Here is a 12,158-nt window from a genome sequence, read left to right as displayed (position 1 = left end):
ACTGAAGCCATGTCTGTTTCGATTTAACAGATAGAAATATAATGAAATTTAAGAAACGTGCAACAAGCTCAACATTCAACAGCAGCGGAATAAGGAGTTCCGCTTAGCGCAAGTTTACTACTCACGTTACTAGCACAAAAAATAAAAGGCGATTACTTTATAATGAAATTTAAGAAACGTCCAACAAGCTCAACATTCAACAGCAGCGCAATAAGGTGTTCCGCTTAGCGCAAGTTTACTACTCACGTTACTAGCACAAAAAATAAAAGGCGATTACTTAAGGACGAAGACGCACGTTTGCTAGCTTCACCGCCATAATATACGAATTCACCGCATGTACAGTCCACTGCGATTCGAAGGTTGTCGCGGGAAAGCTACTCTTTCAAACGAAGCAGAAAGAACACCAGCTTTAGTAAATATTCCATGCAAGTTTCGTTATCGTCGGCGTAGATAAAGGGCAACCAAGTCCAAGTCTGTGCTTGATAACAACGAATGTACAGCTTGAAACCCAAAGGGTGGCAAGTCAGTCGTGCGGGCCATTGTTGTATCATGGAACCGCCAACAAGGGAGCGAAGAGTGCGAAATCTCGATTTTCATGCTTCCGAAACGAAACCGTGGGCTGGTGGTCCGCTTGGCCGCTCGTCGCTGGCGCGATAACCTTCAAATCGTGCTCGACTGTACTTCATAGCTGACAAGAAAAAGTCCCTTTTCTAAAGGAAAATCTTTTATAAAACATGAGAATCTTGATAGTAAACAACCAGTGTTGGCCTCCACTTCCGCCCGACAAACTTCGGGGGCCACTCACGAGCGCACTCATGATCACGCTCATGAGCGCGGGTCCACCTAACCACCTGCTCTGCGGTCGAATGAATCGCCCGTGGTCTGCCCATAGACCAGCGAACGGGAATTTAGGTGATCATCATTATCATCACCACCTAAGCTCCTTAGGGTGGGCTTTACGTTAAGTGTTGAGCATACACAAATCGCATGTTAAAGTCAGTTATTTCAAGCTTCGTTTGCGAAACAACGCGCAAGATGCTTTGCCTACATATTTCCCTGTCCCATCTTTTGGTCGACCACGCCCCCCCCCCCCCCCAAAAAAAATTCCTGGCTACGCGCCTGGCACACGCCCAATCAGGAGTACGTTCAGCATGCACGTCGGTTGTAAAAAAAAGGGTGTAATGTATTGCTCAGAAGACTCAATGCTTGCACGCATCTTGGAGCAGCAACGGCCTTGACAGATGTGTTTGAGTGGTTTAACTCTCTCATAACATCCACAGTGCTTTCAGGAAAAGCCCCAGGCCTTTCAATTAGCATGTTCCAGTTAAGAATAATGCAGCTGATACTTTACACTTTCAAATCTTTTTCTTTGTGGAAGGATGTTTTTTTATTGGCGGTACAGCACTAGCGTGCGTGAATCGCAGCCTTCAGAACCCCAATCAGGCCTCTTTAAATGGTACGGGCAGTTACATAACTATTTCAAAAAGTGGACTGCAAGGACTGTCAATTCACATGATAAACATAGAAAAACTAGCTGAAAACAGAACTGGTAAGGCTTTATTGAAGACTAAACTACGAAGGTAATAACATTTTTGTGTACCTAAGAAATATGGCTTCACCGTAAACATGACTAACACCAGGAAATTTGTATACATGGTGATTAACTGCTACGCCCACCTTATGATTTTGGGTGAAACTTTGAGTTTTCCGAAATTAACAACAAAGGTTGCCATTTAGTGGCTACATGTTAGGTTATGCATGAAACACCAATAATTGTTGTTACGGGGGGCGAGAACTTGTACATTCAAGTGATCGAACATTATTCAAGTATGGTAGCCCACTGTGCTACCAAAACTGTGTTTGAAAACTTAAGTTCTGGCGGCCAAACACTGTTTACAATGCTTGTGGCTCTTGTCCGGTTGAATGGAGGGACGTGATGTGCTCAGACCGTCCAGAGGTCTAAAACAGGATGACACATGATTACCACACAGGCAAGAATGGAAATTATTGGGTGCACGAATGTTACAACTCGGGCAACACAACATTGAGCCAAAATCAATGCCCGCGTACAGCGGCACCGTACACATGGTGAGGTGGCTCGCCGCAAACACAACGAAGCTTGCGAGGCGCGCACATTCGCTCGCAAACGATTTCCCCTCGCCATTTACAACACGGCACAAACGACAGCGGTGATTAACGAAGCCGTAAACGCTGCGCCGCACAAGTAGCCGCCCGTGTTCTGATAAACTACGCGTAAGACATGGTTCGCAGTGGTGAACTCTGAAGCTGTTCAATATAGTGCTCCGGAATGGGAAACGTTACTGAGTTACTGAGCGCCGCTGCGTTACTGAGCGCCAGTGCGTTCAGCGCTCAATGCAAGCACCACAATGTTCTTTCGCACATCGCCTTTCTAGAGACCAGCCCTCTAGGTTCAACCTAGCCAGTTCAGTTAAACAATTCACACATGCGGGCTCCTGTTAACGAATACTTGAAGCGGCGATCACAGCTACAAACGACATCCAGTGACAAGAAAGGCGGCAAATGTGACGAGACAGCTTACCTGCCAGGACGTTTAACGACGCAGAAGAGCGAGCGACGTTCAGGGGCAAGCGCCAAACGAAATTAGCCGTCTTCAGGTGCAAAGTTGTTCTCAAATATTTCTTCGCGAAGTCGAACACGACAGCCACAACCGAAAACGACGAGGGACCCAATTAACCCTGATAACTGCACTTGTTTAACGGCACGACGGTACACCACAGATCACAATCGACGCCAGACGCAGACGGGTCACGGGACGATTCGAGGAGGTAAGTGGCCGCGCCGCCGCACGCCGTACTCAGGGTTTCGGCCATTGGCAGCGAGTTGCGTAAACAAATTAAAACGACAACAATAAATAGTGTCCTATTTTACTGAATATAACAGTAACTTATTATTTTTTATGTGTAATATAATAAAGAAGCTGATATTTTTTAAGTTTACAAACACAAACCGCGAACTGAGTTTTTTGGCGCTCAATTTGAACGTTAAAAAAAGCAGCGGGTAGCAAGATAACACTCCGCAATGAAATTTGGCAGTGTTCTAGTGCAAGCAATCGTATTATTATTCGGCGTCTGTTTATTTAGCGCCCGGTTTCATGCCCCCTCCCTCCCCAACTTTTGTTTTCTTTTGATATCTGCCTTGTTCTCCAACGTTGTTTCTGCAGGAGAAACTAGGTGGTCTGTTTATTGCATTTGTACACAATATTTACGGTCGCTAACAATAAGAATGGAATAAAATTGTGATTGCTAGTACTTTATAACTCCACTGAGTGACGAGAATGACTGTTGTCAGAGGGGGCTATGATTGTGCTGGTGGGGCAGGAGAGGAACAGGGAACGACGGAATGATGATACGGATGTCACAGTACAAGGTTGTGCTGTGCTCCGTGCAAGGCTGTAGAAAACAAAAAGTGGGAGGGGGAGTGTTATTCTGTCGATGTCGTAATAAGCAAGGGCTGATATTTTTTCCTGTTTCAACGTCGGTGCTGCCGCAGCTTTTTATTGAATTTGGCTGCTTTTTTTTGCTTTTGAACATTTTTTACGAGGTTGGGTGGATGGTACAATGGGATGTCTTTTTGAAATTATATTGCATGCATGACCTCAATCAATGATGAGCTGAGCACCTTTTCTACACCTTTTCAACACCCTTCCAAAAAAAGGGTGTTGAGGTTGGTCAACACCCTTTTTTTCAAGCAAAAAGGGTGGAAAGCTACAAAAAAGGGTGTTGAGATTCAAGAAAAGGGGCGTAAGGGCCTCCCAACACTCTTTTTTCAATTATCTTACACCCTTTTTGACCAAAAGGGTGTAAAAAAGTTTAGTGTGTATACTAAGCCGAATCAACATTACGGGAATTAACTTCCCGTGCCGATTGGAAAATTGGTTGCAATTCTTCACATGCGAATCCCTAGCAGGCGGTTGTATGGACGCGTGTTTTAACTGCGTATTGTTACTTTTTTTTATTTTATTTCAAGTTACTGTATTTTCTCTTGAAATTCTACGACGGAGCTCATAAGTGGCCGTTCGTGCGTTTTGGGCAGTTCCCGCTTGCGGAACCCGCGTAACTGGTGACACAGGGTACAATGACGGAGCGAGTGATCGAGCACAGGTGATGTCAATGAAGGGAGCGGAAGAAAGAAAGCGGAGGAACACACAAGGACAACCGAGTAGTAAAGAGGGGGCTGATAGGTTTGCAAGAGAGTATAGACAACCATGAAGCAAATGGGCGCCATACTCCTACCCGAAGACACTCTCGTGTTTCGTGGACCCCAGAACTTAGATAATGTTTCAACTACGATTAAGAGCGAACGACAATTTTTCATCCACCCCAATGCAGCCATACGGCTACAAAGGAAAGCTAAACAGCTTTCTCATGAAAGCTGTTTAGCTTGTGCACGCACGGCGCGCTGAATAAGGTGTGTGGCAGCGCTTAGCGGCTATATTAACAGTGTACCTGAAAGCGCTTTGGCCCTCTACAAGGTAAATGTCAGTGGTGGACGAGCAAAACAATACTTAAAGTAACGTCTGCAGAATTGGACGAATATACTTTCTTGGTCTAATATTGTGGTTCACTAAAATTGTTACAAATCCGTTCCTTTTTTGTTGTAGGTACGTGTAATTTTCGGTTTATTCGAATATTTATGTAATTGCAATGACTACTACTTTTTGTCACTGAACCGAATTTTGTATTTGAACCAATTACTTGTTTTGGTGGGCCCTATACATGCACACATTTTTTACGGGCGGTTCATAACAATTTTTATTACCTTACGTGGGTAATGTTGAATTTTGCTCAAGGGAAAACCCCGTGTTCATGTTAGGCACTGCTGTTCATTTTTCAAACGTTTTCATGTATTATGATAGCTTTCTGCAGTTGGTAGAAAAAAAAAACTTCAGAGTGAACTTTGGCTTCCGCGGATTCTGCAAACTTCAACTACCAAATAACAGGATAGGGAACGCACATAGGAAAAGCACAGGAATCTGTATATTAGTACACAGTGTGAAGTAAAAGTAGTTTTTACAGTTCGAGGAGACCAAAAAGAAAAAAACAATTACAGCTTGTGTTTTTCTTGCCCATTAAAGTGCGTCGTTGGAAACGCATTGGATGATTGTCCCAGGCGATGCCCCTGTGTTGCCTCTACGGAACACCCATTAACCGGCACATGCTCTGGATCCACGAAACCCCGAAGACGCTTTCACGGCTGATCTTGTTCCTGTTCTTTCGAAGACAAAGCTTGGATAAGAAACCTATTACTTCAATAAAAATTTGTTTCATCTTTCTGGGTATGGTGTTGTGTTTTTTGTGTTATGCTTTTCATAATAAGAAAAAATTCGCTGCTAGCAAAGCTATGAGAACTACCTAAATAAGGTATAAAACAACAAAAGATTTGCATTTAGAAAAAGCTCTCGCCAGAAGTGTCCTGGTGTTAATATACTAAAAAGGAAAAATTGCAGTTTTTGAGAACTCGTGAAAGAACGGGACTGGAGTGGTGACACACGCTTGGAGTGACAAAATGGCAATACATTTCGCGCCTTAGGACGCAAATGAATGGGGATTGCCGCCAATTACTACCTTCAGTTACTTGGGGGCTAAACTGAATTCAACAATAAAAAATCACACGAACTTCAAACCTGAGGAGCGGCGAGGCGTACAGTGTCTTAGTGTATTGAAACATTGTACGCCTATAGACCTCCTGCGGTGCCCAAGGGGCGCTGCGCAAGCGGCTTCCGGGCAGTACTTCCGGGTAGTACAAAGCTGCGCGAGGTCCAATAGGATACCGTGTTGACAGAAACGAAATGAGCTCGATGCTCCCGATTGTTTTGCGACATGGTCACCAGCCCATCCCCGACGAGTCCGATCTTTTCTGGCGATCAACTTGGCATTAGGGGAAAAAGCTTTGCAGCGCTAAATACGTTGGCAGTGCCGACGAAACTGCCGGGACGGTGACAGGGCTCTTCAATTCTCTCGTTCACCGATCGATGGTCGTATGAAGTAAAATTTGAGGTGAAACTTCTAGTTTAAACTACCTACTACTCTAGGTGACAAGAACGTTTCAACATCAGCCGATCAAAAAAGAAGAATGACGCAATCAGTGATGATGGCACCTTAAAAGCCAGCAAGTCCCACGGACCGCTGGCTCGCCGGCTGCGGTGCGCCGCTCTTTTGCGTTTCGGCGCACTATGCGTGCGCTTTCCTTAAATAGTGCTATTTTGTGTCGCCGTTCCGAATACATGGTTCAGCGTTAGCTTGCCGTTTTGTTGCGTGTCTCAGTGACAAAATTCAGCGAGCGTGAGAAGCTTGAAATCTGTTTTGCGATTCCGAAATTAGTGTCCGTAAAACAAAGTGGTCCGGCGAACCGAAAGGTCGCTGGGTTTTTTTGTTTGCTCTCACTTCACTTAATTACGCTCTTGCATCATATATTCCCAGTTTGCAATTAATAGGCGAGTTTGAGAGTCAGCAACGTTTTGAAGTGGAGGGCCGAGTTGCATGCAGCCGACATGGCGGAGGGTTGGACGGCAAATCGGGTGGGATTGGGAGGGGGCTTTGAAAGCAAAGCGAAAAAATTCAGCGAATCGCCAATATTAATTGCAATAACCTGGCGAAGTGCGAAGATGAGGGACAATTCAACGGGAAGCGACCAATTTTATGTTCTTGTTTCACTGTCTAACTTCATTTGACGACCAAACTGGCGTGTTGGCGTTCATTTTGTTTGCGACGAAGATAACCAACAGAGTCAGTGATGATCACATGTAAATATTCGGGGCCGCGCGCCGTGTATGCGGCTATGTTATGTTATGCTATTAGAAGTACACATTTCTGCAGGCAGCGGGCGTGCGATTTGGTGATATTGTCACGAAGCCAAAGACGACGCAGTTGCCTTCAAGGAAAACAAGTTTATTGGAGCGAACTTGTGCTCCCCTAACAACTCAAAGAATACAGGCGACGAAGCAGTAGTCAACAAAGTGACGTGCGAAGGCGAGCGCGACAATTCGAATTAAAGCCGTGGTGTTTGCTCTACAGGCTTTCATCTTTAGGCGCGAGTATTTCTCCAACCGTCCATTTACATCCAGAACAAAGAAGATTATTCTAGGCTGTTCACATGAATGGAACATGCGCTTCCCTTGGCACACAGATAACACAGATTACACAGACAGCGCAGCCGGACGGTAAAAGGAAAACATAAATAAACAAACCCAGTGCATGGTTCGTGGCAATATCTTTGCGCCCTTTAATAGCGTTTAATTTGTTTATTTGACGAAATGCCTCATCTACTCGATGGTATACACGTACCCTGCCGTTCGTAAATCGTGCGGCGTAAAACTTTACGCAAGGATCATTTATTTTGCGAAAATACAAGACAGAATTTCCACTCGTTTTTATGGCGGTGCCAGGCCAGCAGTGTAAGGTGTGTCGGCTGCGCAATTTTTGGGTTCGCTTGCGTGCTCCCGCCGAAGCAACCTTTTGCAGTTACCTCAGGCTATAGGATGAGTAGCGTTCCATGTTTACGTTACTCGTGCACTTTCCTTTGTCGACCGCACGCAAAAAGAAAGAACCGTAATCGTCGTCAGAAAGTTAGTCCACCCGATCTGGCGATACTGTCCCACGCCGCGACAGCTCGCTGAAAAGAAAGCCGAAAAATCGGTTTGTTTGAGCGTATAATATTTTGTTTAGCCTCTACAACTACTTTAAGGGCTATTTCATACAGTATGCAGTCATTTGGACGCGCCCCAAAGCGATTAAAGTAAGTACAACCAAATTTCACTCTGCCGAGTAATTGAAAACGCATGGAGGGCGGCAAGGGTCTTCTGCTTTTGTACTACTTTTAGGCGACGGCCACTAGGGGGGCTGGATGTCGCCAAAACTGTCGTTGAGCTGTCGAGGTGTGCGGACGTACAGAGTGCGGCGGAGGCATCGACGACAAAAATGGATAAGTGTTTGAAATTTATTATTCCTTTTTTAGAGCGATCATGTTTTAGAGAGAGATGTAGGTTACTTGAAAGGGGCGGTAGTTGTTAGCGTAGGGAAGTGACCGAAACAGATGTGTCGCGCGTTGTTGCACGTGGCGGTTTGAAAGCATGATAGTTGGTCATTCGTGAAAGAAGAATTGATGCTGTAGGAAAGAATCGCACGTTGCGGCTTACGTTTAGATTGGAGGGGAGTGCGCGAAGCACGAATACCCGCTCTAAGAGACGAGATTCGAGTCGGTCGAGGACGCGGAAGGGCAGTATTTCAGGTGCAGTGTGTGTGCTAGCGCCGCGCCTCGACCGGGAAGAGGAAGAAAAGGAGCAGCTCAGAGTTCAGGTAGGCGAGCTACAGGAGGAGTTGAAGGATGAACAAGAGCAGAGGAAGGCACTCGAAACGAGGTTGGCGCAAATGGAGGTCAAACTGGTGACGAAGGGTGACATCCCGACTAACAATGAAGCAGGTCACGAGGCAGATGAGTCGGCACTGCTTGACCCCGAGAAGGAAAGGAGGAGGACAAAGACGCCACGCCGGAAGACGATCCCGGACTGGCGCTGACTCAGCCGGTGCGGGAGCAGGTGGCCGCGCCTGGGGGCAGCCAGAAAAGGAAGAAAGGCGCATGGAACATGCATGGAAAGGCGCATGGAACATGCGGTACTCAGAAATGGAGATTAGAGGCCGGGTGAGAGAGGACGAGAGAATGCACGTTGGCGTGTTCCCGGGGAGACGGTCAGGGTAGTGTTAGAAAATGCAAAGGATAAAATGTGGAAAAATATGAATGGGCAGAACCTAGTGGATATCGCAGGAGGAACCAAGGACGTTCTGCAGGGAAGGGGCGAGGGAGTGCGCAAGCAGCTAGAAAAGGGGGGGAAGGAACTTCGGGCACTGTGCCCACATGTGCAGGTCAGGATGAGCACAGTACTAGAGATATTTGGGAGACGGGTACATGTGGAAAGGGAAGTTGTAGCGTAAACCGAGACATACGGGTGCTGGGCAAGGAGCTGAGTTTCGTTGTCGTAGACATCAACAGGGATGTCCAATGGGTGGGCCGAAAAAGGGCGTTCCAGCGTAACGGAGTGCATTTCAACGGGCAGGTGGGAGCAGCTATCGGAAGACGACACGCGGTGCGAACTGTGGCTTTTTTAGGGAGCCCACAGGCCTTTGCGAAGATGGCGTAGACAAATGCAAGGTGCAAAGGGAGATAGCAGGGTCGGTGCAGATCTGTTCAGGCAAACGAGAGGGACGACGACGCCGTGTAAAGAAGAGAGGGGGGAAACTGAAGATTGCGTACATAAACATGCAGGATGGCAGGAAAAGAGAGAAGTGGATGGAGATTGCTAGGCAGCTAGAAGAAAAAGATATCCAGGTATACGCTGTGACCGAGACGCACCTACGGGACTTGGAGGAACCTCCGGTAATCAGAGAGTATGTATGGGAAGGTTGTAGCAGGACGGCTGGATTGAGAAAGGGTGGAGGAGTAGGTATGCTTGTACGGCAGGGGGCTAATTGGAAGAAAGTGAAAGAAGGCTGTAAAGAACATGTGTGGATGAAAGGGATAGTGGAGGGTAGGGAGATGGATTTAGGGGTGTCTTACACGTGGACGTGTAAGGATAGCAAAGAACAAAACGAAAAACTGGTGGTGTGTTTAAAAAAGGACATCGAAGATTTGAAACGTTACGGGGAGGTACTATTGGTAGTGGACATCAACGCCCACATTGAAGATCTAAACAGGTACACAGACTTCAACGAAAATCTAATGCTAGATATGTGTGAGTACCAGAAGCTGATCATTGTAAATAGGGAACAAAAATGCGAGGGTCAAATAACGTGGGAGTGTGGTAGGAGACAGTTGAGTATTGACTACTGCCTTATTTCAGAGGGCCTTTATGAATGATTGGATGCAATGACTATAGATGAGCAAGGGGACCACAGTCTGGGCATTGACCACAAGCGCATAACCCTGAAATTTGGGGAACTGGAGCGAAAAATAGGGTCGACCGGGGCAGCGCCCAAAGTTAAACACCAAAAAAATTGCGGTTATAGCCAAAAGCATAGAGGCTGACATAGAAAGAAATCCTGGAGAAGAGTGGGAATATGACAGACTCCTCAACACTATGCAGGAAAAAAGTCAAGGCAGAGGGGGTCAATCGATGGACAGGAAAAAAAAAACACCCAAAAGCTGGTGGAACAAAGAAATCAAGGCAGCGATAGAGAGGCGTAAACAGGCGTCTAGAGAGCACAGGGAGACCAATAGGATTGGGAGACATCAGGAGGAGGTGGACCTAAAATGGGAGCAGTATAAGCAAATAAAACAGGAAGTGCAGTCATTAGTGCAGGCGAAAATAAAGGGGGACAGCCAGTGATGGGTAGCGCAAATACGAGGAAGGGGTAGAGACGCGCCGAAAAGGTTTTGGGACCATGTGTAGGCATTAGGGAAACGTACGAGTCACACAGAAGGCGGTACTATAGAAGACGAGCAGGGGTAGATGCTCAAGGGAGAGGAAGCATTGGCATACCTACACAAAATCATCCCGGAAAAGTTCGGTAAGGTGGATGAAGAGGCTCCGCAGCGACACGGAGATGTCGCGGCGGGGTTGGCCGGATTGTCTGGATATAGATGGGGACAAGCTGAAATGGAAAGGAGCAGAGGAAAAGGTGCCCGAAAATTCCGCGGCAGGAACGGATGGGATACCGATGGAGTTGATTAACCAGTTAGGACCAAAGAGCAAGGCCCCGCAGGGGGCTTCTGCTAAAGCAGATGTTTGCGTGTACTGTGCGACACCACGGACCCCGAGCACCCACGTTTAGCCGTGCGTGGCAGCGCCGTGACCGGGGAAAAGAGCGTCCTGGTGGTTGAGCCGACGCCGAGTGCTTGGACCTTTAAGGCCCCTTGGCGAAGGCAACACACCACTTTGGCGTACGCTTCGCGTAGACGGCACCTCCGGTATGACCCGCCCGGGGTCAGACCGGAGGCGCCGTCAATTTATGGCTTCCTTTTTTCGCCCATCTGATCCCTCTCGTAAAAGAGGGGGCACCGATGCAACCGCCCAGTTTTTCACGAAGAACGTTGCCAACTTTCCACGCTTCTACGTAATACACAGCTGTGACGAAGAGAAAACTGCGCGACTTGTATCGCCATTCCTAGTCGCAAAGACCCTAACTGCCACCATTGGGGAAGGCTATAAGATCAAGAAGCTGGCAAATGGAGGACTTCTACTCGAAGTACTTTACAAACATCAGCTCGACAAGCTCTCAGCGTTAACTTCTTTCGGAGAAATTCCTGTAACTGTCAGTGAGCAACGATCACTAAATACAGTCCGCGGAGTCATCTCAGATGACGACCTAAAGTATGTGTCCGACGAAGAGCTTCTAGAAGGTCTGAAAGAGCAAAATGTCACAAATGTCTACTGTATCAAAATCAAAAGACAAAACAAAGAAATTCAGACAAGGCATATCGTCCTCACCTGTGCATCAAGCATCCTTCCAGAATCTGTGGAGTTGGGCTATACCAAGATGAAACTTCGACCCTACATCCCAAATCCACGCCCATGCTACAACTGCCAACGCCACGGCCACGGCTCACTGAACTGCAGGGCCAACTGACATGCGCGAAATGTGCCTCTCATGAACACCCTCCTGAAAACTGTCAAGCCCAAACATACCTTTGTGTAAACTGTGAGGGCAACCACGCAGCGTACTCACGTGTTTGCCCTGCATGGAAAAAAGAAAAAGAGATAATAACACTCAAAGTAACAGAGAACCTGACATTTCGCGAAGCATGGAGGCGACTCTCCGCGGCGCATACGCGACCCTACTCCGTTGTGGTGCAACAGGGCGCAGCATCACAGCGGTCTTCGGCGCTTGCTGAAGCCACACAGAGTGAGGTTCAAGCAAGGCCCCCCGCGCCCCCGGTGGAAGCAGCTAGCGCTGCGCCACCACCTCCAAAGCGGGCTGCATGGACCCCTGGTTCGGCAGTCTCCAAGGCCTCACCCCACACGGTGAGGTCAAACAGTTCGACACACGTGCGTTCTGCACGAACCTGCAGCGTTTCTGAAGAGACGATGGATACAACTGAAGGAGGTTCTGCGCCCTCGACGTCGGATGGGCGGCGGAACTCCCTAGACAATATAAAGAGAAACAAGCCCCGAATCACAGGTCCGA

The sequence above is a fragment of the Haemaphysalis longicornis genome, unplaced genomic scaffold (genome assembly GCF_048455015.1).
Source record: "Haemaphysalis longicornis isolate Haplotype H1 unplaced genomic scaffold, Haemaphysalis longicornis Haplotype H1 scaffold_14, whole genome shotgun sequence".
In the NCBI taxonomy this organism is placed as follows: domain Eukaryota; kingdom Metazoa; phylum Arthropoda; class Arachnida; order Ixodida; family Ixodidae; genus Haemaphysalis; species Haemaphysalis longicornis.
This window is presented reverse-complemented; position numbering follows the sequence as displayed.